This window comes from Saimiri boliviensis, chromosome 11, assembly GCF_048565385.1.
Source record: "Saimiri boliviensis isolate mSaiBol1 chromosome 11, mSaiBol1.pri, whole genome shotgun sequence".
Lineage (NCBI taxonomy): Eukaryota > Metazoa > Chordata > Mammalia > Primates > Cebidae > Saimiri > Saimiri boliviensis.
In genome coordinates, this window is record NC_133459.1 from 15,951,775 (window position 1) to 15,968,832 (window position 17,058).

A 17,058-nucleotide genomic window follows, 5' to 3' on the forward strand; every position below is an offset into this window, starting at 1 on the left:
TTCCCCCATCCTTCCTTGTCTCAGAAACAGAGACAGCCTTTGTTTCAAGGGGACCAAGCAAACAGGGAGCTCTTTGGGCCATACTGTGACCTGCTCTACAGGTAACCCTCATCCTTCCTCCTGGTCCAGCCAAACCCAGCTTAGCTACTGCAGAGACATCCAATACCCCAGCAGGGGAGGGAGGAGGAGGAGGGAGTCAGTGGGGTTAAGTATCGCTCTTGCCCACCTTCTCCCTCCCCATCTTAGTAGACTAAGTCTCTTCCCCTGAGCAGTGTTATAATTAAATCTGATAAGCATGCGTTCTATCTGATTAAAAGGGTCTCAATGTTATGGTTGGTTTGAGTCAAGCTGGAGTTGGGGATGGGACCCTCGGCTGGGAGCCAGGTGGCTGCCTCTGCTTCCCAGATCCATTCTTCAGGTGCTGCCTGACCTTGAGCAAATGCTTGCCCTCTTGGGACCTCAGTTTCCCTCTCTGGGAAAGGAAGATGTTGGTTTGAGCCATGGATTCTAGTCTTGTTCCTGGTGGCGCTTGCCTGTGGTCCCAGCTGCACTGGAGGCTGAGATGGGAGGATCACCTGAGGCCAGAAGTTTGAGCCTGCAGTGAGCTGTGATGACACCATTGTGCTCCACCCTGGACAACAGAGTGAGACTCCTTTCCAAATAAATCAATAAGTGAATAAAGAAATAAAATCATTCTCTTAATAATTTTTTTTTTTTTATGAGACAGTCTTGCCCTGTCACCCAGGCTAGAGTGCAATGGTGCGATCTTGGCTCACAGCAACCTTTACCTTCCAGGTTCAAGCAATTCCCTTCCGTCAGCCTCCAAGTATCTGGGATTATAGGCACATGCTACCACGCCAGGCTAATTTTTGTATTTTTTAGTAGAGACAGTGTTTCACCATGTTGGCCAGGCTGGTCTGAAACTCCTGATCACCTGCCTTGGCTTCCCAAAGTGCTGGGATTACAGGTGTGAGCCACTGTGCCTGGCCAATAATTTTTTTTTTTTTTTTTTTTTTTTTTTTTAAGTGAAGAGGCTGGGTGCAGTGTCTCATGCCTGTAATCCTAGCACTTTGGGAGGCCGAGATGGGCAGATCACTTGATGTTGGGAGTCTGAGACCAGCCTGGCCAACATGGTAAAACCCTGTCTCTACTAAAAATACAAAAATTAGCCAGGCATGATGGCACGTGCCTGTGTTGCAGCTACTCGGGAGACCGAGGCAGAAGAATCACTTGAACCTGGGAGGCAGAGGTTGCAGTGAGCTGAGATCCCACCACTGTACTCTAGCCTGGGTGACAGAGTGAGACTCCGTCTCGGGGAAAAAAAAAAAAAAAAGTAAAGAAAACCCAGAGGAAAAGAACTAGAGGGCAATAACTCCTCCACTCCCAGTCCCCCACCCCTGTTCCTCAGGGCCCTTCCAGCTCTGAAAGTCTCGGAATTGCTTGAATGGATGGGTCCCCAGTGCCCTCTCTGAGTTCCCTGCCAGCGCTCCCTCTCCTTCCTCCCGACGTGGCCGCAAAGCTCAGGGAGCACAGGAATGGGGGAGATTCTCATTGCTTCTGATATTCGGGGGAATGGCCAAGACTGGAGTGATCTCTGTAAAAACCTGCCCCTAGTCTGTGTGGCCGATTGTTGGAATAAACCCGGGATGCCAACTTTTGTGGGAGAAGAGACCTCCTGAGTCCTTTCCATCTTATTAGTGGAAACATTTGGACTTTGTGGTCAGATTTCAAATCTCAGCTCTGTCCCTTGCGACAGTGCAAACTTCAGTGAGTCACTTGGTCTCATTGAGGTGCTGAGAGGGTTACGAGTTATTCCAGGCAGATCACTAAGCCTGGTGCATAGCAAATACTCAGTGAAAGGAAAGCCATGTCTTGGAACCAGGGTTGTCCCAACTCCCAGTTTCTGACAAATGGACAAGGCTGGCTGGGCACAGTGCCTCACACCTGTAATCCTAGCACTTTGGGAGGCCGCGGTGGATGAATTACTTGAGCCCAGGAGTTCAAGACCAGCCTGGGCAACATGGCGAAACGCTGTCTCTACTGAAAATATGAAAATTAGTCAGGTGTGGGTGTGTGCCTGTAGTCTCAGCTACTTAGAGGCTGAGGCATGAGGATCGCTTGTGCCCGTGAGGCAGAGGTTGCAGTGAGCCAAGATTGTGCCACTGCACTCCAGCCTGGACAACAGAGTGAGACTCTGTCTCCAAAAGAATGAAAAAGAAAAAGACAAGGCTCCGGATGGCAGGCTGCCTCGTGGTGCTGTCTGGGATGGCAATGACTTGTTCCATTCAGGACAGCGGACGTCTCTAAGTGGGGTAGGAATCCCATTCTGCTTTCTAGTCTTTTTCTCTTCCTTGCTTTCTTGAAAAGTTGTTCTGGAAACTACGAAACTGGGCCACAGGCCTCCATGCCTGCTCTCCTGGGACTGCAGGGTTGTTTCATCTCTGAGTCTTGCTTGTCCCACAGGAAACGGGAAGCCCTGGGCTCTGCAGGGAATGCAGGGTTGGGGGAGGGAGGCAGCCTGCTTCACATTGATCTCACCCCAGAACCGGGAGGCTGGCTGGCGCCGCTGATCAGAATTCACGTGGTTGGAGGATTTGTGGGTCAGCATGAGATCTTTTAATACGCCAGAGAATAATCTCCCTAAATCTCTAGGCTCCTGACGGGTGCTCCACAATTCTGAGACAGCACCCAGGGAATGGGTTGGGATTGACTCTAAACAGAACTGGAGAGGCTGGCACGGTTCTGTTCCCAGGCCCCACCCTGGAGCCACAGGGCAGGGAGCTCACTACACTGGGCACATTTTACGGCGCCACTGGTACCCTCCACCCCGCGCTGATCCAGAGACCTGTAGTTTGGGATTGAGCAGATTAAATTCCCTGGAGGCTTCTGGGAAGGGGAAAAATGCTTGATCAGACTGTGTGTGCTGCCCTCTTTACTGAGCTATTTCAAAGTTCATCACCTTCAGGACACTACTTTTTTTTTTTTTTCCTGCCCCTAAAAAATCAACATACTCTTCTCTGCCTTGCCTGGAATCCTTGCCAGGGGGTTTTCCAGTTCTTGGAAAAACTGCATCCAGTCTGCTACCTACTCACTGAGGGGGTGGGTGACTGGGAGTGGAGGAGTTATTGCCCTCTGGTTATTTTCCTCTTGCTTTTCTTTCTTTCTTTCTTTCTTTTTTTTAGACAGAGTCTTGATCTGTCACCCAGACTGGAGTACAGTGGCAGGATCTTGGCTCACTGTAACCTCTGCCTCCCGGGTTCAAGCAATTCTCCTGTCTCAGCCTCCCAAGTAGCTGGGACTACAGGTGTGTGCCACCACACCCGGCTAATTTTTGTAGTTTTAGACAGGTGGTCAGGCTGGTTTTGAACTCCTGACCTCAGGTGATTCACCTGCCTCGGCCTCCCAAAATGCTAAGATTACAGACATGAGCCACAGTGCCTGGCCTCTTTTTTGGGAGGGGGTGGGGGATAGAGTCTCACTGTCGTCCAGGCTGGAGAGCAGTGGCACGATCTCGGCTCACTGAAACCTCCACCTCCCAGGTTCAAGCAAATCTCCTGCCTCAGTCTTCTGAGTAGCTGGGACCACAGGCACTAGCCACCACACCCAGCTAATTTTCATATTTTTAGTAGAGTTGGGGTTTTGCCATGTTGGTCTTAAACTCTTGGCCTCAAGTGATCCACCTGCCTCGGCCTCCCAAAATGCTAGAATTACAAATGTGAGCTGCTGCACCAGGCCCTTTTCCTCTTGGTTTTCTTTACTTAAAAAAAATCATTAAGAGAATTATTTACTTATTTATTTATTTGAAATGTAGTCTCACTCTGTCCCCTAGGCTGGAGTGCAGGGGCATGATTGCAGCTTACTGAAGCCTTGAACTCCCAGCGATCCTCCCACCTCAGCCTCCCAAGTAGCTGGGTCCGCAGGCATACACCACCAAGCCTGGATAATTTTTTACTTTCTGTAGAGACAAGGTCTCACTATGTTGCCCAGGCTGGTCTTGAACCCCTGGGCTCAAGTGATCTTCCCAACTTGACCTCTTAAGGTGTTACAGGCATGAGCCACTGTGCCCAGCCTCGTTTTGGTTTCAATTGTATCTATCCATCCATCCATCCATCCATCCTCCATCCATCCATTTGTTCACCATCTATAATTTTCATCCATCTATCTATCCATCCATCCATCCATCCATCCATCCATCCATCCATCCATCCTCCATCCATTCATTCATCTAAAGACTGTTTATTGAATTCCTCTTCTGTGCCAGGCACTGCATCCTGGAGACACAACTCTGTGCACAGGACACATGTTCCTGCCCTCAGAAGGATTACAGTATAGCAGGGATAACAGACAATTTAACAAGCACTATAGTACTTGGGCAGGCTGGTCTTGAACTCCTAACCTCAGTGTCTCTGGTATCAGTGTGCTTATCTGTTGTGTGAGATAGTTTCAGTACTTACTTCATGGGATTATTGGGTTTCGATGAGATATTACAGGTAAAGGGCTGGCCCAGAGCCTGTTGTGTAGCAAGTGCTCAATAAATGTTAGCTATGCTGCTGCTGATGGTTGTGATGATGGCGATACAGATGATGATGATGATGATTTTGTTTTTGTTTTTGTTTTTGTTTTGAGACGGAGTCTTGCTCTGTTGTCTAGGCTGGAGTGCAGTGGTGTGATCTTGGCTCACTGCAACCTCCAACCTCCTGGGTTCAAGTGATCTCCTGCCTCAGCCTCCCAAGTAGCCAGGACTACAAGCATTCACCACCACATCTGGCAAATTTTTGTATTTTTAGTAGAAACACAGTTTCATTATGTTAGCCAGGCTGGTCTTAAACTTCTGACCTCAAGTGATCCCCCTGCCTTGGCCTCCCAATGTGCTGGATTTACAGGCGTGAGCCACGGCACCCAGCCAATTAACTCAGGGTCTGGCATTGACTAGTTAACCAGATGTATCCATGAGTTGTTCTGGGCAGTCTGCTTGTCCTTGGCAGCCACAGACAGTAACAGGAGATGGTGACATAGGACAGACCCCAAGCCAGCTTCTCAGAGTGGGGAAGCCCATGAGCAAATCACCTCAACAAAGGCGATGCTGTGGATGCTAGCCATGCCTTCTGGTGGCTGAGTCTCAGTGGTTCTTCAGGGAAGCCTGGGCAACCACAGCCGCCTATCTGGTTTGCCCAGTTAGGAGCTGGTTGAGAAGCATCTGAGGGCAAAATGACCCAAGAGATGAAGTGCTGTGGACTGCCTTCTCAGGGGCTGGGGCAGGATATCTGGGAAGTTTCTGGAAGCTTGGCAGACATTAGTGGCATTGGAGGATGAGAGGAGGCAGCTATAGATGGAGCCCGAAGTAGAGCAGCCGGGAACAGTCAGGGGGTCTCTGGCAACCTTCCATGGGGCTTACGGGGCCATGGGACCAGGAACACATCAGTCTTTTTTTTTTTTTGAGATGTAGTGTTGCTCTTGTTGCCCAGGCTGGAGTGCAGTGTTGCGATCTTGGCTCACTGCGACCTCCACCTCCTGGGTTCAGGTGATTCTCCTGCCTCAGCCTCCCAAGTAGCTGGGACCGTAGGTGCCCGCCACTACACGCAGCTAATTTTTTGTATTTTGGTAGAGATGGGGTTTCACCATGTTGGTCAGGCTGATCTTGAACTCCTGACCTCAGGTGATCCACCTGCCTTGGCCTCCCAAAATGCTGGGATTACAGGTGTGAGCCACTACACCCAGCCATACAACAATCTTGTTTATTTTACTGGCAGCTCCTGGAATGGTGCTGGGCACACCTTAGGCACCTGGGATGTTTGTTGCATGCATGGCAAGTCTTTATTGGGATGGTTTGGTCTAACTATCATGCTGGGTTACCTGGAAGGAACAGTGGTTCTGGAACCAGAGAGAAGAGGTTTCAAACCCTGGCATTCCCACTTATCAGCTCTGAAGGTACCCATGAAGGAACAGCTGTTATCATCATTATCCATGCATCTGTGGTGACACCCAGGGCTGTGAGCCAGTACTGTGGGAATGAGAAGGTGGGGATACAGAGTCTGTTGGACCCCACATTGTGAAGTTTTGGGGCAGTGTGGTGAGGGACAGTCAGATAGACCTGGAATCTGTTGCTTACTTGCTATGTGACTGTAGGCAGGCTATTTACCTTTCTGGACCTTAGTTTCTTGTGAAAAAGGGGATCCTGGAAGCAGCCATTCCAGCTGGGGGCGGTGGCTCACGCCTGTAATCCCAGCACTGAGGTGGGTAGATCACTTGAGGTCAGGAGTTTGAAACCAGCCTGGACAACATGGTAAAACCCCATCTCTACTTAAAATACAAAAGTTAGCCAGGTGTGGTGGTGGGCACCTATAATCTCAGCTACTTGGGAGGCTGAGGCAAGAGAATTGCTTGAACCCGGGAGGCAGAGGTTGCAGTGAGCTGAGATCATGCCCCTGTACTCCAGCCTGGGTGACGGAGCAAGACTCTGTCCCAAAAAGAAAAAAAAAAAAGAAGGCAGCCATTTTACAGAGTTCGTGCAGGAGTCAACAGTATCATGTACGAAGACTGCAGAGGCTGGTGTGTGGTGCATGCAGACAAACACACAGTGGAAGGGGGGCATCATCAGCACAGGTGGCCGTCTGAGGAGAAATAGGGTGAAGAGACTTTGGAGGGGTGAATGTGGGATGTAGGGGGGACTCTGGGTTTTGGCGGAGGGAAGGGGCTCAGGGCCTTTTTTGTGTCGTGTCTCTGACGTCCTGTCTTCCTTCCAAAGCGACCCACCCCTGTGTCTCTGCTGACCCACTGGGTGGGTCAACATGACCATCCTGGTGAAGGCTTTGGGAGTCTCAGAAGATGTCATTTCTGGGAGCTTAACCTCTTGAGTTCTTGGGGGAAGACGGGCAATCTTAACCAGAGATCACATGGTCTGGGGAAGGAGCATGGACTCTGGATTTAAATTCCAGCTCTTTTACTCTCCCACTGTGTGACCTTGGACAAGTCACTTAACCTCTCTGGGCCTCTGTATTTATTCATAAAGCCACCTTCCTTGCAGGGTTGCCTGGAGGCTCAGCACATAGTAGGGCTCTATAAACGGGAGTGATGGGTGTGATTCCATGCAGCCTCCATGCAAACTCCACAGAGGGCGAGGGAGTGGATGTTAATGAGTACTGGGGCTGGTCCAAAACGCCAGTCTATAAAACTCCTGCCTGCAGCTTCTGGTGTGTTGCTCATGGGAACTGATGTGAAGGACACAGCCGGATAAGAGCTCATTGTTCTGAGTGGGGATGGTTTTATGACTCTTAGAAAGCGTCTTTCATCTGGGAGACCAGGGAGCTTATGGAGCCTCCCTGCCCTGGGCAGTGAAACTGTGGGATGATGAAGGTTTCTGGGGCTGGTGCCAGGCTGCAGCCATGGCCATGCCCTCCTGCCACAGCCCAGGCCGGCCAGTGGGAGCTGAGTACCCCTTGCCACCCACCCGCCATGTGTCACTGCAGTCTCTAGGCCCAGGGCCAGGCCCTGCCCTCCTGGGGACCTCCAGCCTTGGCCCCTAGACTCTAGCCTGGTCTGCTTGGCAAGGCTGGGGGCTCGCTGTGTCCCCTGGGCTCTCTCCTTGCTCCCTCTCCTCAGCAGCCAGTGACACATCCCCTTTATTTTTATAGTAACTTCTAGAACAAGCCCTCGGCCCTGTCTGCTGTCAGCTGACCAGCAACTCTTATGCCTGGGAGCCTGGTGCTCTGAGCCCTGGGCTGGAGCAGTAATCTGATGCCAGGAAGCAAAGACCTTGTCTCCTGTCCTTTCTGGCTCCTTGGCCAGGCCCCAAGCCGAGAAATCCAACCTCCCTTTGGCTCAGCAGACGGCCCCAAGGGCTCTGCCTGTGATTCCTAGAGGAGGCTACAGATGCCTCCAGGAGTAGGTGGCCCCCTGGGGCCTGTGGGGTTTGCACTGCTGGGTAGAGGAGCTGCATGCATTTGCATCTGCTTCTGATGCGCTGGCCCACATTTACCCTGTGCTAAGACTTTGTCCTTTGCCCCCCTCTCCCTTGACCTTTTCTTTTCTTTCTTTCTTTCTTTTTTTTTTTTTTTTTTTAAGATGGAATCTTGCTGTGTTGCCCAGGTTGGAGTGAAGTGGTGTGATCTCAGCTCACTGCAACCTCCACCCACCAGGCTCAAGCTATTCTCCTGCCTCAGCCTCCCAAGTAGCTGGGACTACAGGTACAGACCACTAGCCCCAGCTAGTGGTATTTTTAGGTAATTTTTGTATTTTTAGGAGAGATGGGGTTCCACCATATTGGCCAGGCTGGTCTCGAACCCCTGACCTCAGGTGATCCACCTGCCTCGGCCTCCCAAACTGTTGGGATTATAGGTGTGAGCCACCACTCCTGGTCCCCCTTGACCTTTTCTGTTTTAAGAGATACAGGAAGGCTAAAGCAGGGTGCTGGGGATACCTGACCCTTAATTGGTCCCCCTCCTTATAAAGGACTCAGAAATGTCCCCTTCATCCTGCACCAAGACAGTAGCTAGGGACAGAGAGTACCACCTGGACATTCATCTCTCCTCTCATCACAGGCTTCTTTGCTTTCAAGGAATAAAAATCTATTCAAGTGCTTCAAGTGAAGGGGGTGCTGAGTAAGAATAAAACAGGTCATCCTGATGAACATTCAAGGCTATGACAGAGAGTCTTTTTGCCTCAGTTTCCTCATCGGTAAAACGGGGATAAAAGAATCTGCTTTATAGGGTAACTTTGAGGATTAAATGAGCTAATACATGTGAAGTGTTTAAACAGAACCTGGTATATAGAGAGGGGTTATTTTGACACAACATCCCCAGGAGAATGGGCTACTCAGACTACTCTCTCCTGACACTAAGGCCCATAAAGGAACAGCTCAGGGAAGTCAGGCTTCCTTCCACCTGACCCCCTGGGACACCTGTGGCTGTGTCTTTGACCTCACCTTGCTTCCCCCCAAATGCAGGTCTTGGGTTATGAAGAACCTGGAAAGCTTGAGGGGTTGCTCAGTGTATCCCACTCCCCGCTCAAAATGCCTGTCCTATTGAATAGGGGCAGGAATGTTAGGGAAAGAGTGTTTCAACTTGGTAAGACAGACTCTATCATCCTCATTTATAAGCAAAACGTGACCCAGTCTCTCTTTGGTACTAGCCTGTTCATGATGGGCTTGATGACGTAGTGGATCACAAGGACTGGCTGCTGGCTGGGCACTCCCCATTCATACTGCCTCTGCCAGGCGGGCATCTAGGCTTGGGAAGTCTACATTCCCATCCACCCACTTTTTTTTTTTTTTTTGAGGCAGAGTCTTGCTCTGTCTCCCAGGCTGAAGTGCAGTTGTGTGATCTTGGCTTACTGCAACCTATGCCTCCTGGGTTCAAGAGATTCTCCTGCCTCAGCCTCCTGAGTTGCTGAGATTATAGGCGGCTGCCACCACTTCCTGCTAAGTTTTCTATGTTTAATAGAAATGGGGTTTCACCATGTTGACCAGGCTGGTCTCAAACTCCTGACCTCAACTGATTTGCCTGTCTTGGCCTCCGAAAGTGCTGGGATTACAGGCGTGAGCCATTGTGCTTGGCCAGCCACCATGGCCGGCCCACCCATTTTCCGTTTTTTCTTTCTTTCTTTTTTTTTTGAGACAGAGTCTTGCTCTGTTACCCAGGTTGGAGGCCAGTAGTGCAATCTCGGCTCACTACAACCTCCGCCTCCTGGGTTCAAGTGATTCTCTTGCTTCAGCCTCCTGAGTAGCTGGGATTACAGGCGTGTGCCACCATACCTGGCTCATATTTGTAGAGATTCTCTTTTAGTAGAGATGGGGTTTCACCATGTTGGCCAGGCTAGTCTCAAATTCCTGATCTCAGGTGATCTGTCTGCCTTGGCCTCCCAAAGTGCTGGGATTACAGATGTGAGCCACCACGCCTGGCCACTTTCTCTTTGATCTACTTTGGCAGAGGTCCTCAAACTTTTTGACATGAGGGACTGGTTTTGTGGAAGACAATTTTTCCATGGATGGGGGTGAGGATGGTTTTGGGATGATCACATTACATTTATTGTTATAATTATTACGTTGTAATATCTAATGAAATAATTCTACAACTCACCATCATGTAGAATCAGGGGAGCCCTGAGCTTGTTTTCCTGCAACTCCCGTCTGGGAGTGATGGGAGACAGTGACCGATCATCCGGCATTAGATTCTCATGAGAAGCACGCAGCCTAGATCCTTCACCTGCGCAGTTCACAGTGGGGTTTGAGCTCCTATGAGAATCTGATGTCTCCGCTGCTGATCTCACAGGAGGCGGAGCTCAGGTGGCAATTAGAGTGATGGGAGTGACTTTAAACACAGATGAAGCTTCTCTTACCTGCCACTCACCTCCTGCTGTGTGGCCAGGTTCCTCACAGGCCACAGACTGGTGTTGGTCCATGGTGTGGGGGTTGGGGACCCCTGCACTATGGAGCTGACTGTTGGGAGGGCGGCCAGACTGGCAGGGCAGCAACAGGAACTCTGGGTCCCCATCTTGGCTTTGTCACCAGATTGCTGAGCAACCTTGGACAAGTTACCTAGCCTCTCTGGTCAATGGGAAATACCACGCCTGTACGCCCTCATTCCCTCTTCCCCAGGGCAGCAGTGGAGACAAGGAGGACAGACTCCTGAGTCCCATCCAGATGTCATGTATCATTGATGATTCTGCTTACACAATAAATCCTGCCCTCACCAGAGTGCTCAGTGAGTGGGTAATTCTGGTTAATTGAATGTTCTGGGACATGGAAATGTTCCCAGAAATCCTTTCTGTTCTTTCCGTGGCTGATGAAACCCATTCACTCATCTATTCAGCACATATTTGTCTCGTGTCTGCGCTGCGCCAGGTTCTGGAGCAGGTGCTGGGGATACCACCCAGAATGAGACAGCAGACGCCAGCCTCCGTGGACTTACAGTCTGGGGGGAAGACGGGGCAAACATGCCACCACCCATGGTAGGCTGGGCACACTGACCAGGGAATGCAGGCTGTGTAGGGGCACAGGGCCCAGCGTGGGAGTCCTTGGGAAGAGCTCGCTGGGAAGGTGCTATTTATGTTGACAGCACTGAAAAGCAGTTAACTGTAGTGTCTGGGGATGGAGTAGTCGGGGGTCCTCCAGCTGAGGGCAAAGGCTCAGAGAAATACCTGTGCATTCATTTGTGCTGTGGAGCTTAGAATGTGCAGCTGGGGCAGGGCACGGTGGCTGACACCTGTAATCCTGGCACTCTGGGAGGCCAAAGTGGGAGGATCATTTGAGCCCAGGAGTTCAAGACCAGCCTGCACAACATGGCGAACGCCCATCTCTACAAAAAAATTACGCCTGTAATCCCAGCACTTTGGGAGGCCAACGCGGGCGGATCACAAGGTCAAGAGATAGAGACCATCCTGGCCAACATGATGAACCCCCGTCTCTACTAAAAAATACAAAAAATTAGCTGGGCATGGTGGCTCATGCCTGTAATCCCAGCTACTCAGGAGGCTGAGGCAGGAGAATTGCCTGAACCCAGGAGGCGGAGGTTGCGGTGAGCCGGGATCACGCCATTGCACTCCAGCCTGGGTAACAAGAGCGAAACTCCGTCTCAAAAAAAAAAAAAAAAAAAAAAAAAAAAAAAAAAAATTAGCAGGGCGTGGTGGTGCACGCCTGTAGTCCCGGACACTAGGGAAGGCTGAGGCAGGAGAATCACTTGAACCTGGGAGGCGGAGGTTGCAGTGAGCCGAGATTGCGACACTGTACTCCAGCCTGATGCCTGGCAACAGAGATGCCTGGTGTCTCAAAAAAAAAACAAAAACAGTAACAAAAATTAGCCAGGTGTGGTGGCACGTGCCTGTAGCCCCAGCTACTCAGGAGCCTGAGGCAGAAGAATCACTTGAACTCGGGGGTTGGAGGTTGCAGTGAGCTGAGATCTCGCCACTTCATTCCAGCCTGGGTGACGGAGCAAGACTCTGCCTCAAAAAAAAAAAAAAAAAAAAAAAAAAAATGGAGAGTAGAGGAAAAATGAAATCAAAACACTAAATCACAGAGGAGGGGCCTCAAAGTCAGAGGTGTGACAGAAGGCTGAGAGGGACGTTGTTGGCAAGGGGAGAACACAGCCGTGTCTAAAGGGCCACCACTCCTGGGGGCCTCCAGAGTGTGGCCCTGAGGGAATGTGGACCTGTCATTACCAGATCTTCAGATTTGTTAAGAGAGGCTAGAAATCTGGCTTTTTATTTTATTTTATTTTATTTTCAGAGGCAGGGTCATGCTATTGCCTAGGCTGGAGCGAAGTGGGCGATCACGGCTCCTGCAGCTGCAAACTCCCGGGCTCAAGCGATCTTCCCACCTCAGGCATCTGGGTAGCTGGGACTACAGGCATGCACTACCACATCTGGCTAGGTTTCTTTTTTTTTTATTTTTTATTTTTGTAGAGACTGGGTGTCTCCCTATGTTGCCCAGGCTGGTCTAAAACTCCTGGCCTCAAGCGATCCTCCCACCTTGGCCTCCTAAATTGCTGGGATTCCAGGCCTGTGCCACTGCTCCTGGCTGCAATCTGACTTTTTATGGGAAATCTCCCAATGATTAAATGTTGGCAACTAACAACAACAACAAAATCAATGTGGGCAAAACAAAATGCTTCTGCAGACTCAATTTGTATTGTAAGCAGGTGGTTTGCAACCCTAGACCCAGAGGGTTTAATTGGTAAGGGTTTGAGGGTGTCCTTTAGATCCATTACGATCCTCTAAAGAGTGTGCCCGTAACCTGTGCTGGGCTCTGAGGGCACGATCGGGGTCTGTGGCATGGCCCCTGACCTCAAGGCTGGATCATAGCTGCCCTCAAGCTAGATGGGTTCAACCAGTTATGTACCCAGAGCCAACTTATAACAAAAGGATTAGGTGCTTTGGAGCTCAGAGGAGGGGGAGGTCAGGGAACGATGGGGGCCTCCTGGGGATTCTGGGTCTTGTGATCATTCTGGGAAGGGAGAGTAAGACTTAGTATACCAAAGAAGGTACTCAGACGTTTCGGGATCAGATGGGAAATAAGATAATAAAGGAGTCCGGGCATGGTGGTTCATACCTGTAGTCCCAGCACTTTGGGAGGCTAAGATGGGATGATCTATTTAGCCCAGGAGTTCAAGACCAGCCTGGACAACATAGTAAGACCACCATCTCTACAAAAAAAAAAAAAAAAAAAAAAAAAAAAATTAGCCAGGCATGGTGGCCTGTAGTGCCAACTACTTGGGAGACTGAGGCAGGAGGATCGCTTGAGCCCAGGAGTTTGAGGTTACAGTGAGCTGATTGTGCCAGCCTGAGCCACAGAGCAAGATCCTGCCTCTTAAAAAAAAAAAAAAAAAAAAAAAAAAGAAAAGATAGCCAAGGAAGGGGGTGGAGTAAATTGTGAAAGACTGCAATGCAGGTCTGGGGTGTGTACTTGGCTCTGGCTATGACAGCAGGACCCCAAAGTCCAGCAGGACCCCGAAGCTTAACGAGCCCTGAGGCCACTCAGTGGTCATCAGAAGTGTTCTTCCTGCTTTGCTAGCATCCCCCACACTCTCCTGTCTGCTGTCCTGCCGTCATTTATTCACACCAGGGCAGAGGCTGTGCCTGTTGTGTTCACTGATGTCTCCTGCGGGCCTAGAACAATGTCTGGAACAGAGTAAAACTGCTCAAAGAATATCTACTGCCTACTTACTATGAGCCAGTGCTGCCCTAGCCCGGGGCTCAGGAGGACTCTATGGTGCCTGTGTTCTCGTGTGGAGAGAGACAATAAACAAACCAACAAGTCGGTGAATAAGATGATTTCAGAGCGTGGCCTGCGTGGCTTGTCTCACTGCACTGTAGCCGTCTGTTTATCTGCGTCTTCTCCTAAGCCTATGAGCGCCGAGGGGGCAGGGCTGGGTCTGTCTGGTTCCTTGTTTCATTGGTAGCCCCTGAGGCTGGTGCCTGACAAATAGGGAGTAGTAAGGAAAAAAAAAAAAAAATGTTTTTGCCGGCTGTAGGCTGTGAGGAACGCAAGCTGAAAATGATTTCAACCTTACGTGCACCTGTACCCTTTGGAAGCTGCAGAACTTACCATTATCAACCCAGGAGTAATTGCTGATAAGCCCACGTGTGAATTTCCTTGCAAATAGAGAGGTAGCGGGGGGAGTGTTTAACAACAACGGGGATAATCTTAATTAATGACCTGATAACTGTAATTAATTGCATCATATCCAGAGGCCCTCTTCGGAATTTTAGGAGGGAGTACCTAGTGTTTGGCAGCTTTGAGGCTGCAAAGGCAGAGGAGTGCTAGGATCTCAGCCCCAGCCCTTTGATGTTCAGTGAGCTTTGCCAAGTTACTCACAGTTCTGAGCCTCAGTTTTCTCCTGGGGAAAATGGGGCTACATCACTGGGGTGTTGCCAGTCTCAAAGCCGCCAATGCCGGAACTCACCAGGGTTGTTCTTGGAGGTTAGGGTGCAGGGCTGCAAGGCTCCCCTTGTTGCCATGGTGTGGGGGGAGGGGGGCAGGAGGGGGCCGCCGAGACTGATTGGGGGGAAAGTCACTCGTCTAGGGTTTCCCCTGGGGCCGGCAAAGGAATCTCTCACCCTTTTGGGGGAACCTCAGGGCAGGAGGTTGAAGTGAGGGAGGAGAGGCTGGCACCCCATGCGCTCGCGCGCCTGCGGGATCTCCCGGCTGGGGGAACGGGGAAGGGAGATGGTGTGTGGGAGCGCGGGGTGGGAGAACTAGGAGGCGGGAAGCGGGACGCCGGGTGGGTGACTGAGCGAGGAGGTCGCCCTGTGGCTCGGACCCAGCCCCATTCCCGAGGGCCTCAGTTTCCCCCCGTGCTGTGGGGGGCTGGGTGGGCCGCCGGGACCGCCGGGGGCTCGCGGCGGGTCGGGGAGGCCCGGTCTCCCTGGCAGCGTGCTCGGAGCCCCAAGGGGGCGCGGCGGCCCCGGCCCCGGCCACCAGGGGTTAAGCGGTGACCTCAGCCGCAGCGCCCCGGGACCGGGCGGGCGGGGGCGGCGCCGCATCGCGCTCGGCGGCGGCGGCGGCGGCGGCGGCGGCGGGACCAGGCCTCGGAGCGCGGCGGGCGCGGGCGCAGTCCCGGTGGGCGGGCGGGCGGCGCGGCCATTGGCTCGGGCGGCAGCGGCGGCGGCGACGGCGGCGGCGGCGGTGGGGGCGCCGTCCCGGCCATGGGCGCCCGCGGCGGCCTGCGGAGCTGGAGGCGCGGCGCCGGCCGCCGGGCGCCTTTGTGAGAGCGGCGCGGACGACAAAGGCGCGGGCCCGGGCGGCCCAGGCGGGTGAGTGAACGCGGCCCGCGGGCCGGGCCTCCGCGCGATCCTCGCGTGTCCTGAGTCTGCGAGTGCGGGGGAGGCGCTCCGGGCGCCGTGGGCCGGCGGGGGCCGTGTCCGCCGCTGTGTCCCGGTGTCTGAGTGTGAGAGCCCCGAGCCCCCCTGTCCTCTCTGGGTGGGTCTCTCCTGTGTCACTGGAGTGCTGGTGACCAGGGCGAGTGGCCTTTGTGCTTCAGCCCGCGAGTGTGTGTGTGTGTGTGTGTGAGTGTGAGTGTGTGTGTTGGGGGGGAGGGGGCTCCAGCCCGTTGCGGTCAGGACAGTTTGGGACCCCCCGCCCCCACCCTGTGCCTCACTTTCCCCTGAGGTCCACCTCCTCCTGCGCTGGCCTTGGGGTTCCCCAGGATCGGGTGAAGTCAGGGAGTACCCCTGTCGCCTCTGTTGTGAGTCAGCCTCTCCCACCCTGGACCCCCGCCCAGAGGCGGAACTGGACGGCCTCCCGCAGGAGGAGACTGTGGGAGGAGAGGAGGCCGGGTCAGCCGGAGGCCGTGGCTGCGGAGCCGGGCCAGTCCTGGATCCTCCCCGGAACAGGGACATGTGTCGGGGAGGGTCCTACTGAAGATGAAGACCAGCCTCCCTGGAGTCCCTGGGATGGCCTCTGAGCCCGAGCGCAGGCCTGATTGTAGGGAGTGTGTGGACAATTCTTCCTCCCTCTCCCAAAGCGGGGCCCTGGGGAAGGGCTCTTGAATCTTCCTTTGGCCCTGAAAGCCAGGAGGCCCTGCGTTGTTCAGTGCCAAGCAGAGAGGTGGTAGCTGGGGGGGGGCTGTACTTCCCACTGGCTTTGGAGCTCAGCTGCTGCCCCAAAATCCTTGGCTTCCCTTAGGGATGCTACTGGGAAGCCACGCCCCCCGGTCGGGAGCCCATCTGCTCCTCCTCGGATTCTGGAGAGTGAGGGCAGGTTGTGCGGGCTCATTAAAATGCACAGCTCTTCCCGGTATCCGCCGAGCACTGTGCCCCCAGTGGTGTTCAGGCCCTGGGCACACAGACAGGAAAGCAGGCCAGCCTCAGGAAATCTCCAAGCTCCCTGTGACTGTGGGGTAGGGACTGCCCTTCACCTTCCTTGGGCCCTCAGGGTGAAGTTCAGAACCTCTTGTAAGGCTTCCTGTGGTGCCCGAATCTGATGCTCACTCTGCCCCCAGGTGCTTGCCTTCTTGAGGTCCCCTGTCCCTTCCCCTTCTACCCAAGACCTTCTGCTGGCTGTTGTTCTCTCTATCCAGGAAGTGGGTCCCATCCTTCACTTCTCTGATTTCTCACTTAGGAGCTATTTTCTCTTCAGTGAGCCAGGCTAGCTCCAATGCTCCTAGGGTTCTTGCCTAAGTCGTGGGGACAGGGGGCTTTTTGACACCTTCCAGTGGAGCAGGGACTATGTCTCTCCTTGATCACAGCTCAGAACATGCCTAGTGCATAGTGGGTGTTCTACACATAGTTGCTGAATCAATGAGTGTCCAACAATTAATGGTTCCTAAGTTCTGTTCCAAATTTTAACTCTGGAGAAGTCCGGGGAGTGGGGAAAGCTGGTGGACTGCTCTGGGGTCCAGGTACCAGGCTAGTATAAGAGGAGGTAGGGTGCTGTGGCTCACGCCTGTAATCTCAGCACTTCGGGAGGCTGAGGTGGGTGGATCACTTGAGGTCAGGAGTTTGAGATCAGCCTGGCTAACATGGTGAAACACTGTCTTTACTAAAAATGCAAAAATTATGGCCGGGTGCAGGACTCACGCCTGTAATCCCAGCACTTTGGGAGGCTGAGGCAGGTGGATCACCTGAGGT

The 17,058-nt window shown here is 52.7% G+C and overlaps 1 protein-coding gene across 3 annotated transcripts in view; it reads left to right on the forward strand.

The window, feature by feature from the left end:
* ARHGEF10L (Rho guanine nucleotide exchange factor 10 like) overlaps nt 1-17,058 on the forward strand; it is a 180,720-nt gene that overhangs the window by 4,478 nt on the left and 159,184 nt on the right. The window contains exon 1 of one of the 3 annotated variants that reach the window (XM_074380161.1): nt 15,011-15,243. The exons of 1 other annotated variant lie outside the window; for it this stretch is intronic. The gene's annotated coding sequence lies outside the window, so the exon portion shown is untranslated. Of the gene's footprint in view, nt 1-15,010; nt 15,244-17,058 lie in introns of those variants that run through there. One more of the 3 variants, XM_039473886.2, reaches the window with a different exon arrangement.